The sequence below is a fragment of the Astatotilapia calliptera genome, chromosome 15 (genome assembly GCF_900246225.1).
Source record: "Astatotilapia calliptera chromosome 15, fAstCal1.2, whole genome shotgun sequence".
In the NCBI taxonomy this organism is placed as follows: domain Eukaryota; kingdom Metazoa; phylum Chordata; class Actinopteri; order Cichliformes; family Cichlidae; genus Astatotilapia; species Astatotilapia calliptera.
The window spans coordinates 24,953,960-24,967,321 of NC_039316.1; positions in this window are offsets into that span (position 1 = coordinate 24,953,960).

A 13,362-nucleotide genomic window follows, 5' to 3' on the forward strand; every position below is an offset into this window, starting at 1 on the left:
TAGCTGTGAAAGGTTTAAGCAAAAGTCATTTACTCCTGCTTCCATAAACTTTATAATAATGGCAAAAATAATTCAATGACAATTATTGACAGACACTGACCATAACCTGCATCTACGGCTCCTGCTACACAGATTTTAATACCAAATTTCAGGCTTTTCTGTTATTACCATGAAATCAAGGGAGTGCATATTTCTAGAGCTGATGTCATGAACCAACATGCAGAGTAACAGAATAGCCACAACACTGATTGTAAGAGTTGCGGCTGTAATCAGATAATCCGACTATCTCATTTCACTTTATTTGTTTAATATATGAACTTTCCTCAGTATGTGAAGGAAGCAGGTTGAACTCTTCTTTGACTCACTGTCTTTATACTGCCAACTGTCACAACTGCTGAATATTTACTACAAGACAAAATCCACTTCAGCCAGCAGAGCTTGTTTGACAACAGATCACAGATGTATTTATATTGCGGCGAAGTCAAACAAACAACTCCAAGCTGCTTCACACTAAAACTCAACAGCCCCAAAGTCTCATCTTCTCATCAGTGTGAAGGATTTCCTATGTTGACTCTCAATCAGCTGTATGACACAAAGCTGTGTGCCTTCTGTTACACCAGCTGGAGGCACTTAGATCTTTTTTACTCAGTTTTATCAAGGTGTGCTTGATCAGTCTCTTAGACTGGTTTTTGACACATTTTCAGCTTCAATTGGAGTCATGTGCTACATAATCTCCCTGCACAGAACAGATTATTTTATTGGGCTATCAATAAGTTCTCACATGTCCCAGGGGAGACTGTTGTTGCAACAAAAACCACCTTGGACCATCAAAGATAAACTTTGGTTTATGGTTTACAATGCGAAACAGTGCAATAGAGGAAAAAAGATCATGTTTGATTTTGAAAGAGGAAGAAGATGAAGAACCAATGAGAGGTTGGAAAAACAGTCAAGCTAAAGAAAAAACAGCAGATCTGACATCTTTACTTAGTTATCTATCAGCCTGTTATTTCCATTGGGCCTGGTCTTTTTCATTTTCTTGAAATGAATACGTTTTTAAAAATAGGAAAAAAGGAGTACTTTCAGAAAAGGAGAAAAAAAAGAGCTTGCAATGCACAGTCGACCTGAAAAATAAAGTAGGTGGGGTTTTTTTGTTTCCTTTTTTAGCATTTAACCTCTGCTGCAAGGACTGTCTGAGCTGATATCTTATAAGACTTAACTGAATAAGTTATATTCAGTTAAGTCAGTTAAGTTATAAGTTATACTCAGTGGCGGTCCTAGCCTGTTTGGCGCCCTGGGCAAACACTCCCTCTGGCACCCCCCCGCCCACACACACACACACACACACAGACAAAACATATTAAGGATTGTACATTAACATAAAGCTGTTGTACACACACACACACATGAAGAGAGAGAGAGAGTATGCATAGTATGCAAACGGCTACCAAACAGCCATCATAATTCATCATACAATGAGAACAGGACAAATTAACAATGACTAATTAATATTCAAATCTGTAACATAATGTATTATTTGGAGTTTAGTCTGTTACTGTTACTATTTTTACCATTTCTTCTTGGAGCAACTGTAACGCATGTAATTTCCTTAGGGATTAATAAAGTATTCTGATTCTGATTGTTTCAGGATGACCTTGTGGGACTAATAAAGGTATATCAAATCAAATCAAATCAAACCTGCCATTATCCAATGACACATCTGCTTATCTGTATCTTTTGCTCGTTTTTCCTCCTCTTCTTTTCTCTTTTTTCTAAACTGAGGACCTGATGGCTTTGAACTTTTCTTGTCCATCTTCCATTGGTTTTAATTTTGCACTCCAGTCCTAAAGTGTATATTTATTTTCTTACTCTTCTTATATTTATTGTTTGTTTACTTGCACTGCTGTAACTGGAGCCTCGTCGTCTCGTCTCTCTATATACTGGACTGTATGTAGCGGAGATGACAATAAAGTTTGACTTCAGCAGCAAGCAGGTGCACCAAGGGCTCTCACGCTCCCTTTTTCGTGTATAGAATTTCGATTATAAGTCCGTATTATAATGTCTGGTGTTTTCGTGTTTGTTGGTTTGTTTCCATTTTGTTTCCATTTTTTTTTCATTTTGCGAGTTGGTTATTAGATGCTGCTCCAGCCGGTCAGAGAATCCCCCGCCGCCCCGCCCTCTCCTCCCTGTGCCGCAAGCAGCAGGTGCACCAAGGGCGCCCTTACTCCCAGCAAATGGGCGATAGAAAACCGATCGGTGCCTGTGACATTCCCAATATGTGCTGGCTGACGTCAGGGCAGCATGAGTATGAGCATTTTTTTTTTTTTTTTTTGCCGATGCCCGTGATGCCACTCCCCACCACGATGCCGCCCCGTATCTAAAACCGCTACTGGTTATACTTATAAACCTTTTTTGTTTCATTTGATGCCTTTTTCTCAGTAACGTATTGCTGTTTTTATTTCTTACAGTAATAAAAGTGCATTACACATGCTTAGCAGTAACCCTGAACCTTGTTTTTTTACAGCAGAGTAACTGAGTGTTGCAATAAATTATTAAAGTTAAAATGTTACACACACTTGCACTTACACAGGAGCTCAAGATTCAGTTGTAGATGTAGTTTAAGTAAACTCTAGCTCAAATGCCTTAGAAAAGATGGGTCTGCTGTAATTTCACCTGTCAAAAATAAAAGCAAGTACACACTATTTTTGTATTTAAAGAAAAGCCTGACGGTCTGTCTCCCACATTGCTTTTTGTTCTAAAGCAGACAAACTGTCTGATATTTTAATGATCTCACAGGGAAACCATTGTTTCCACTGCAACTCAAAAACAGATCTACCTATGATTTTCTGTCAAGACATCAAATAAAAACCAGGTGGAAAAAAAACAACGGATGGTGACTGTCTTCACTGGCTGTCAAATCAAACAATAGACTAGAAGAATAATACTACAGACTTTACGTTAGTGGCACAAAAGGTGCTGTACTGATTATTACGGAGGGGATAAAAGTATGCCTAAACGTGTCCATTTTCTTTCTTTTTATACGTGGTGCAAAACTGTTGGTAAAATGCAAAATGTCATCAAAGATGGCTCAAGACTTGTATCCTGGCTTTCCTGATCTATACCAAAGTTTAGTGTTGTAGCTTAAATCTAACTATTTTATTTAAATACGTATATTCATTCACATGCTCAGACGTCATTAACAAATCACCAGACACCCCTGCTCTGTGTCACATTAATTGGTAGTGCTATACCCACATACACATTTGTCTGACAGCTTTACTTTCATGACAGATTTATGTGCAAGTAGGAGAATCAATTGGAGAACAAGGGAATCATTATGTCCAAACCAGAAACAAGTAAAAACAGTGAAAGAACAACAATTAAAAACAACTGGCATTGACAAAGAAGACAAAATAAAACTGGGGATGGGAGAGGTCGGCATTAAGAACAATGGAGGGATGTACCGCAACATGTGTGTTGATATTTGATAAACCAAATACTGATACATAATCCCATGACAGACATTCACTCTGAGTTGTGACTTTGGAGATTAACACACAGTATTATCTGTAATCAAAATATTTCTCCAACTCATTTAAGATAAAATAAGATTTTACTTCTCAGAATTAACGCTACATCATACAATAATGATTCACCCAGCTCTTTTACCTTCATGTCTCTATTTGATCATTTTGAGCCTGCTTCACTTTCTGCCCTAATATTGTTGACATGTTAAAGCCTGCGATGTGTAAATCAGACATTATTCCCTCTAGTCTGTTTAAATAAGTTGTTTTTTTTTTATCATTGGGATATCACTTCTAACAATTATATCATTGCTTATTTAGTCTCACAGTATTTACCAGTGGATCTTACTGGTGCTTCAGCTTTCATCTTGAGCACTGTATTGGTAGTTGTGACACTGCCTTCAAGAGCTTTATTTGAGTAAGAGGTCCCTTTCCATTATTAGAAATTGGACTTATTCTTCCAACACTGGCCCCTTAACGTGTAGTGTTAGGGTTAGGCTCCATAGTGCACACTACCACTTGGGTCTATATTCAAATAACACATTGTTTACCTGTCATGATCCTGGGCCATGTTGGCCCAGTATTCTTAGTTCTCATGTGTCTTTGTATTCAGTTCCCTGTTTAGGCTCTGTTTCCTGAGTTGTCAATGTGTTGTTCCCTAAGTGCTTTCCCTTTGTGACTCTCACCCCCTGTGTGCCCCTCTGTGTATTCATGAGCCCTCGTCCCCTTTCGTGTTTATTCCGTGTCTCCCCTGCCCGTTATGTTGGTGTTCTACTCGTGCTCTCTCTCCTCCTGTCTGAACCTCTGTACTTCCTGTTTCACCTCTCCCGTCAGTGTTGTGTTCACTCCTGCCATGTCTCGTGATTATTATCAGTGTCACCTGTGTTCCCCATGTGCTCCCACTCCGCTCGTTAACCCTTGGTGTATTTATGTCTGCGTCTCCCTCAGTTCTGTGTCGCGTTCTCCCTCATGCTGCGTGGATTTCCCTGTGTCTCTGCGAGTGTTAGTTTACTTTTCCCAGTTTAGTTTTGTATTTCCTACGTTCTGCCGTTCCAGCATTAAAGCTGGGATTTTTGAGTTCATCCCCGTGTCTGTGAGTTTTTGCATTTTGGGTCCTCCTCCTGCCTGCCACACAGCGATCATGACATTACCACTTTTTTGAAGATAACACCCAGATTAACCTCTCTCAAATTCTTTAAGCTGCCGTCTAGCTGGAAATTTTGGCTCTCACAAAATGGGTCCTTTTTCTTAATGCTGACCTAATTAAACCTAACTAAAAAATGAATGAATAAATAAATAAAAATGACAAATTATGATTTATCCCACTTAAAAGCAGTTAAGTTTTCTACTATCCCTTCCGATCTGGCCCTGGCATCATTTCTTAAATGTCAGTCAAATCTTTTTAACTTAAATTCAACTCACAGATGATGTTGCTTGAATTACTGCAACCTGTTATGTTACACTGAGTAAAACACTTTGTGGCTTAGATGTGGTCCCTGGTTCAGCTGCAGGGGAGGAGTGGTGCAGTGAGCTCAAAGGGGCGGTACCGGGAGGCAGGTGAGCCACAGGTGGTGGCGATTGACTGATGACGGTGTTTCTTTCTGTTTCTCTATACGGCAGACGGCAGAGTTGAGCGGCGAAAGAGAGAGCTGGACTGGAACGGACTGTTTCCCTTGAGCACAGAGCTGTCAATAAAATACAGTACTCGTGAGCACAATCACCGTGTGTCGTATACTTTACAAGTGGTGCCGAAACCCAGGAAGTGGGATGTCTGACCCACACGATGCGTCACTTACTCAGCCTGTGCAGTTGTTGGCACAGATACTGGTGGAGTTGCCAAAAATGTGCTGAGACCAGGCGGTGGCCCAGTGGGAACACCTGATTAAGCTGCAGGATCACTCAGACCAGCAGACCAAGGTTCTGGAGAAACTGGTTGGGGCCACTGTGTTGCCGAACTCCCCAACTCTGTCGATAGTGATGCACCGGATGGGGGATGGTGACAATCCCCAGGTTTTTTTGGAGGCATTCCGTGCAACGGCAGAGGTGTGCCAGTGGCCACAAGCGGAGTGGGTCCTGTGGTTGATTCCGCTACTGTCCTTGGAGACTCAAACGGGACAGCTTTGTTGACGTGAGCCGGGCTGTGTTGGAGCAGATGGGCCTCGCCCCGGAAGATCATTGCCGGCAGATCAGCGCCTGCAGATGACTGGGGAGGATCGGCCGTTTGCATTGGCTTTTAAGCTCCATGACGTGGCAGTGCGGTGGCTGCAGTAGGTGCATTTGGCAGGAGAACCCAAGCTGGTGGACAAAGTCGAGCTGGAGCAGTTTGTGGAGGGGCTGCCAGCGGAGACAGCTAGATGGTTCCTTTTGCCATAGACCAGCGAGCCTGGAGATGGCGGTCTCCAGGCTCAGAGATAACCATCGCTGCCTGTGAGCCACAGAGAGTGGAACAGACGCCGGGACAGGAGTGCTGGAAGTTCAGGCAGCCGGGACACCTGAGGAGGGATTGTCCTCTGATGGAAGTGGGGCAGGTGTTACGGGTCACTGGTGCCCCAGCACTCTCTCTTGGTCCAGGAGGGACATACAGCATTCCTTATCGGAATGCTTTGGTGGACACGGGCTGTACGTAGACCCGCGTGCACAAAAGCTTGGTTCGCCCCTGGGCATTGCTGGAGGGTAGAGTGGTTGGAGGTGAAGTGTGTTCATGGCGATTTGCACAAGTATCCCATAGTGCCACTGTTGTTAAAATATAAGGGCAAAATGCATAGACTTAAGGCTGCGGTTAGCCCGCGCCTTTCGCATCCCCTTGGGCACGAGTTAGCCGGGGTTTCATCAGCTGTTGGGGCAATATGCAGGGATGCGATCACGACCATTAGTAGCATGTAGTGTCTGCACGGCGTTCAGCGGTGACAGAGGGTCATCCAACACTGACTCCGGGAAGGGGGAGACGGCGGGCCCTTCGAGGGAGGGTGAGTCGTGACGCTGGCTTGCACTTAGGAGATGCCCAGTTGTTGGTGCCACGAGGCTGCCGGGAAGTGATTTTGTCATTCGGCTAGTTCAGAGAACCGGCCACCTTTCAGTGCCTCATGGACCGGGTGCTGCGTCCGCACATGCTGCTGCCTGCCTGGATGACGTGATAATCCACAATGATAGCTGGGCGGAGTCCTCAAGGACTCAAGGCCACAGTCCTTGAGTCCTTGAGGCAGGCGGGGCTCATGGCCAACCTGAAGAAGTGTGCGATTAGACAGAGGGAGGCACAGTATCTGGGGTACCACTTGGGAGGCGGACAGGTGCATCCACAGGTGGAGAAGACGGCGGCTATTGCATGCTGCCCGCGCCCAAGACGAAAAAGGAGGTGAGACGGTTCCTGGGGCTGGCGGGTTACTACCGCAGTTTTGTGCCAGGGTTTGCAGAACTGACCAGCCCCTTAACCGATCTCACCCACAAGGGTGCGCCAGATCTGGTCCAGTGGATGGGGCCCTGCCAGGCATCGTTCGTGCAGGTAAAGAAACTCTCTGTGGGGAGCCGCTGCTCCACACTCCTAACTTTTCCCTCCCTTTTGTTCTGCAGACTGATGCCACCAACACAGGGCTGGGGGGCATTTTGTCCCAGCAGGTAAGGGGGGTCGACCGTACTCTACATTAGCCAGAAGTTGTTGGAGCATGAGAGAAGGGTACAGCACTGTGGAAAAAGAGTACCTGGCTAACCGGTGGGCGGTTAATTTCCTTCGCTATTACCTCCTGGGACACTCGTTCACCCTCTGCTTGATCCCGCTGCAGTGGTTCCACCGCATGACGGATGCCAACGCCCGGATTGCACATTCTTAAATCATTTCACCAATGTCCTGTGGAATATAGTATCGATATTAAAATATTGATGCTCACATACAATTGCTTACATGGATTCCCTCTTCATCCCTCTTCAGATGAGGTCATCTTCATCTCAAAAAACCTTCAAATCCCAATGAAAGTGCATTTCTTTTCATTAGCTTTTCCTGCATCAGACTAGTGTTACTTTATTGTTATTCAGCACTTTGATAAAAGTCTATTGTATTTAAATTTACTATATAAATATAATGACTTTACTGTGGTATGCTGGAGTTGCTGCTTCTACTAAAATTAGTTCATTAAAATCAGTAGAAAATCAAGTTCTTTAGTCTACAGATGTGTGTAAATCTGAACAGCTATGCATCTAATACCAGGGTTCACAGACATTCACAAACAGTATTATTGGATATAAGTTGGATTTTGCAGGAACAGATATGACGGGTTATTACCTGATCAGACCCATCTTTATTACATTGTTAGTCACGTACTTATTAGAAAACATCAAAAGCGGCCTTCTCCATCTCACCCTCTTCTGTTGTTTTTCTGCTTTGTGCCTTTCATCAACACAATCGCTGTCTGATCCACACCTGGATGAGATTCTTTCCAGCCTTTTTTCTGTTAATTTTTTTTTTTAAATTTTTTTAAAACACAAAACTCTTTTCACTTTCTTTCTCTAGTGCCCAGAATAAATGCTTCATGCTATAAGTTTAAATGCATTTTCTAACACTGAATCAAGGTAGGTGTGATGTAACATCTGACACTGATATCATAAAGTTTCTCCTTCATTACTGGAAGTGGAAAAAATAAGTCATCACCTTTTTGCCTGTATGGAGTCTGTAAGGTTTACAGTTGACTGCGGTGCAAAATGCTGGTTTAAGTCAGTGTTGTGAATGTCTACAGAAACACTTCTGACACAATTACTATTTTATAATTGTATTTTTAATCAGCTCCACGATGCTTAACCTACTTTTATGCAACGCTATAAAAGAACAAAAGCTAAAAAAAATCCAAAGAAGGAGAATAATTTTGTGATGAATCAAAACTATTGACAGAAGCATTCATTTTTCATCAGTTTTCCACTTTTCTACTGATGTGCACCGTTTCTGACTTTCAGTACTTTTTCTTCATTCTTTTTTACAGTGATTTGCTATGGTCGCTAACGCATGTTAATATCTTTAAAATAAAACAACTTTTATGCCTCTTAGCTGAGCCTCTGTTGCTGGATTTAAAGTATATAGGTCAGAGCAGATTTGTACTAACTGGCTGTACTAATTTTATAAAGACAATTAATTCTTGGGGGAATAACACCCAAATTCATTACAAATCACTACTTATGTAACCTCTAAAGTGCTTTAGCGTCTGTTTTTGGCATCAATTTCTCCACTAATTTTCCCTGTGCATACATTAAGTGGCATAATTAAAGCTCTGTGCTTTATTTAGCATCCTTTCTGCACACCCTGCTGCCTCTGTCAGTCTGAGATAAAAGACATGGGCGCCATGTTGCATGCAGGGGGTCGCCAGCCTGCGGAGACTGTATCCGTTAGTGTGAGAGTAAGTTAATCTGTGGTAATGCCGGATCTAACCACAGCTCAGAGCTTGTAATTTGTATAAATTGGAGGGGGGAAAGGAAGCGTGAATGGTGATGCGGGAGGTTCAGGGTTAGCAGGCAGAGGCACTAGTTAAAGAGAGGTGTGCTTTAATTTTATTTTATTTCTCAGAGGTCTTGTTCAGTTCTTAGAGAGTTGGTAGCCTTTAGGTATAATTCAGCCTGTTAGCTGTTTGACAGAAGTTATAGAGTGTTTGACCCTCAAAGTGTTTGGAAGTACTTTTTGTTCACATTATGAAAATGGATTCTGCTCGCTCGTCTGCCGAGACGCTGAGGTGATTTATTTTCATTTCATTCCCTGAGTCAGGATATTATAAATGTTACTGAGCAAAGAATGTATATTTAATGGTAAGATGGATGAGCTGCTCCCTCAAGCTCATCTTTTATTACCGAGCTATATTTTGGTAACACAGAAACTGACGTCTACATAGATCAAGACTTAAGAGAATTTGAATTTAGCTCTGAAAATTAAATAAGCTTGTCCTTTGTTTTTTGGTTTTTTTAGTCCTGAAATAGAAAAAAAATATTTTTTGATTAATGCATGGCAGCATAAATAAACACGTTATGTATGTTTTTCCCAAGGATTTTGACCTACAGTGGGGCAAAAAAGTATTTAGTCAGCCACCGATTGTGCAAGTTCCCCCACTTAAAATGATGACAGAGGTCAGTAATTTGCACCAGAGGTACACTTCAACTGTGAGAGACAGAATGTGAAAAACAAATCCATGAATCCACATGGTAGGATTTGTAAAGAATTTATTCGTAAATCAGGGTGGAAAATAAGTATTTGGTCACCTCAAACAAGGAAAGTCTCTGGCTCTCACAGACCTGTAACGTCTTCTGTAAGAAGCTTTTCTGTCCCCCACTCGTTACCTGTATGAATGGCACCTGTTTGAACTCATCATCTGTATAAAAGACACCTGTCCACAGCCTCAAACAGTCAGACTCCAAACTCCGCCATGGCCAAGACCAAAGAGCTTTCGAAGGACACCAGGAAAAGTATTGTAGACCTGCACCAGACTGGGAAGAGTGAATCTACAATAGGCAAGCAGCTTGGTGTGAAAAAATCAACTGTGGGAGCAATCATCAGAAAATGGAAGACATACAAGACCACTGATAATCTCCCACGATCTGGGGCTCCACGCAAGATCTCATCCCGTGGGGTCAAAATGATCATGAGAACGGTGAGCAAAGATCCCAGAACCACACGGGGGGACCTGGTGAATGACCTGCAGAGAGCTGGGACCAAAGTAACAAAGGTCACCATCAGTAACACACTACAACGGCAGGGAATCAAATCCCGCAGTGCCAGACGTGTTCCGCTGCTGAAGCCAGTGCATGTCCAGGCCCGTCTGAAGTTTGCCAGAGAGCACATGGATGATACAGCAGAGGATTGGGAGAATGTCATGTGGTCAGATGAAACCAAAGTAGAACTTTTTGGTATAAACTCAACTCGTCGTGTTTGGAGGAAGAAGAATACTGAGTTGCATCCCAAGAACACCATACCTACTGTGAAGCATGGGGGTGGAAACATCATGCTATGGGGCTGTTTTTCTGCCAAGGGGACAGGACGACTGATCCGTGTTAAGGACAGAATGAATGGGGCCATGTATCGTGAGATTTTGAGCCAAAACCTCCTTCCATCAGTGAGAACTTTGAAGATGAAACGAGGCTGGGTCTTCCAACATGACAATGATCCAAAACACACCGCCCGGGCAACAAAGGAGTGGCCTAGCCAGTCTCCAGACCTCAACCCCATAGAAAATCTGTGGCGGGAGTTGAAAGTCCGTGTTGCTCGGCGACAGCCCCAAAACATCCCTGCTCTCAAGAAGATCTGCATGGAGGAATGGGCCAAAATACCAGCTACTGTGTGTGCAAACCTGGTAAAGACCTATTGTAAACGTTTGACCTCTGTTATTGCCAACAAAGGTTATGTTACAAAGTATTGAGTTGTATTTTTGTTATTGACCAAATACTTATTTTCCACCCTGATTTACGAATAAATTCTTTACAAATCCTACCATGTGGATTTTTGGATTTGTTTTTCACATTCTGTCTCTCACAGTTGAAGTGTACCTCTGGTGCAAATTACTGACCTCTGTCATCATTTTAGGTGGGGGAACTTGCACAATCGGTGGCTGACTAAATACTTTTTTGCCCCACTGTACATCTACAGTCTGTGCAGTACGAGATCTGTAGTTTGAATCAGTTACTGTGAAGCTCTCTGCACCTAAAAATCTTTCTGTAAATGATATCATACCATTTGTATCTTACAGAAATCTAACAGTGCAGCCTGTACGAGAATGCATATATCAGCGCTGCAAAAAGTGGCACAACAAAGCTTAACAGCAATGAATATGATTAATAGGCTGTCAAGGGCTCAAAGATGCATTATAAATAAACACGACTGAACAAAATTAAATGAACAGCAAGCAAAACTTGTGCAACAATTCTCTTCTTTGAAAGGTTTGGAAAACAATTTCTAAAAGCTTAATTTCAGTAAACCATCAGTATTTATTTAGACATCATAGGGGATTTTATTAATCTTACACTATCATGGTCCTTGAGCTTTCAAAAACACCTCCACAATTTGAAACGGTGGTTAAAATCTAGACATGAACCAAAGGATTTATTGGGTATAGGTGAAGGCTGTGGTTTTACAGCAGGTGAAATAAGTATTGAACACATCACAAATTTTTCTAAGTAAAATAACACCTGAGCAATCCATGTGACTAGTTTCTCCATACAGGAGGCATCTTGAAACCGTCATTACCAACAAAAGCTTTCGTACAAAGTATTAAATACATTTCAGTAAGTGTTTTTAATACTTCTCCCCTGTGTCATTTCTCATTATTACTCATAACATAATTTATGGAAATCTATAGTTTGATTTCTTTACATGTGGGGATTGGATGTTACCAACATCTAGTGAGAATTTCATGTCAGTTGCAACTTTCGAAATATATATACACAGAAAATTGGTGGCAGTGGGAATAATGCTTATTTAAGAGCCTTGGGAAACTAACTTTCAAGCTAAACATTATGTGATTAAAGATAATTCTAACCATAAGCAGCAAAAATTGTGCAAACTTAATGGAAAAAACTTGGAAAAGAAGAGATGTCAAACCGAGCTGCATTTTAGTTTTACTACATGCTTTATGACAGCAAGGCAGTTTTTAAAAATGGCAGGACTGAAAATATGCATTGCGTTTTTACTGATTATTCTTGTGATTGTTCAGAAGATGGCAAGATATGTGAATCCAGTCAGCACCAAAATTAATATACCGCATCAGCTACAGAGCACATAGAAGCAAGAGGCAAGAATCCCCATCGTCTAAACCAAACTTAATTAGAATTCATCTGAAGTTCAGAGGGCACATTTGAAAAATGGCATAGCCAGTTTCTCTCAGGATGACATGAAAAGCCTGTGTGGATATCCAGACATTGGTTGTACAGGGTCCCCAGGTGGCCCTTGCGCTCACAGCCTGGGGTTGGACTGAGTCTTCCCTCTTTGCTACCAAGAAACATGCAGGAAGCTTCGGCTAAGTTTCGGTTTCATTAAATCAGTAAGCAATAAATCATTTTAAAGGATAAGGTTAATGACTGGTTTGGCACTGCAATGCCGTGCAGTTTATCATAGCTCTGTCTCTCACCATGACACCAAGGTTAAAACAGTCGTGAGAGCTGGATGCCAATACAGACCCAGAGAGCTGTAATGAGACAAAACCTGACCAGTTCCTAGAAAAAGACACCACTGAGATACAAATGGAGGCCGATGTCTTTCCTGCTTCATAAGTGTTCATATTATTATGCTGCTGAGGAAGTCTGTTCTATTAAACAAACATGTTATTAAAGCCCACAATGCCCAGTAGCTGCTGATACTTCAGCTAATGATAGTCCTAATGAACCCAGAAGGGTAAGGAACAAATAAATTCAATACACAGGTGAAAAAATTATTCTCTTGATTTCATTATTTTATGGTGTATCAACAGGTACACATGTGTGTGTGTGTGTGTGTGTGTGTGTGTGTGTGTGTGTGTGTGTGTGTGTGTGCACAAAATTTGCTCATTAAAATTTAATTAAGTTTTATTTATTTAGCACCAAATAACAACAACAGTTGCCTTAAGGTGCTTTACACTGTTAAGACCCTCCAAATAATCATTTGTAAATTTGTATCCCGCCCCATCAGTCAGTCAGCAGAAAATTCGAGGCGGAGTAGCCGGTGTGTTAGCGTTGTGGACCCAAAAGCAGACAGGAAACAAAGTGTAACAAAAAGCGAGCCTTTATTGTGGCTGATATCATAAACACAAAACAAGGCAAAATGAACTGAAGGGAAAAATTTTACTAAAACCTACACTGGGATAAAGTAAAAATAACTATGAAAACTGTGACAAGAAACATGAGCATAATT